This window comes from Arachis ipaensis, chromosome B4, assembly GCF_059453495.1.
Source record: "Arachis ipaensis isolate K30076 ecotype BB chromosome B4, ASM5945349v1, whole genome shotgun sequence".
In the NCBI taxonomy this organism is placed as follows: Eukaryota; Viridiplantae; Streptophyta; class Magnoliopsida; order Fabales; family Fabaceae; genus Arachis; species Arachis ipaensis.
Window position 1 is genome coordinate 51,978,355 of NC_142439.1, and position 1,013 is coordinate 51,979,367.

The following is a 1,013-nucleotide window of genomic DNA, read 5'->3' on the forward strand; positions in this document are numbered from 1 at the left end:
GATACTTTGATTGGTTGTTTTGATTACTTGTAGGTGAAGAAAGGAAACAAAAGGTGTGCCAACATTATGGAAGAAGGTTGCAAGAATGGGTTTGAGAAAATGGAATTCACGTTTGAGCTAACGTTTGCCTCAAACGTCAACCCAAACGTGAGTAGCAGTTGAAGAACACCCTGGGGAAAAGCCAACGTTTGCGCCAACATTTGCCTCAAACGTTCAGGTCAAACATTGGCTGAAGATGGAAGCTCCTGGAAGTAAACGTTTGCGCCAACGTTTGCCTCAAACGTGAGGTCAAACGTTGGCGCCAAAGAGAAGAGAAATGGCATCCCTGGAGGTAGCAACGTTTGAGCCAACGTTTGCCTCAAACGTGAGGTCAAACGTTGGCTCCAAAAAGAAGAGAGTTGGAGCTCCTGGGCACAGCAACGTTTGAGCCAACGTTTGACTCAAACGTGAGGTCAAACGTTGGCACCAAATAGCATGAAGGGGCATACTTCAAACAAGAATAACTTGAGTTGTAGATGTCCAATTGAGGTGATTCCAAGTGGGTTAGAAAGATGACATTCAGAGCTTTCCAACCATATATAATAGTCTCTATTGGACACAAAATTGGCAACGCGACAAGAGGACAAAGTAGCCCCCAAGAAGCATACAAGAAGGGAGGTCCACGTTTGAGCTCACGTTTGACCTCAAACGTTGAGCCAAACGTGGAAGACAGCACACGGCCTAGCTGCATAATGCCTCACTCAAGTAACGTTTGAGTCAACGTTTGCCTCAAACGTTGGCTCAAACGTGAATGGTTCATGGCCTGGTTCACTAATGGATTTCCTCCCAACACCAAGAGCAATCAACAGAGGCCACTATCAACCCAATTCCATCAAGGCTAAAGGCCCAATTCAAGGCTTAATGATCATTTGAAGAAAGTGTATAAATAGCTTAGGATTTGAAGTTTTAGAGAGCTTTCTTTTTAGAATTTTTAATACTTACAGTTGAAAGCTTTTCTTTTTAGAATTTTTAAT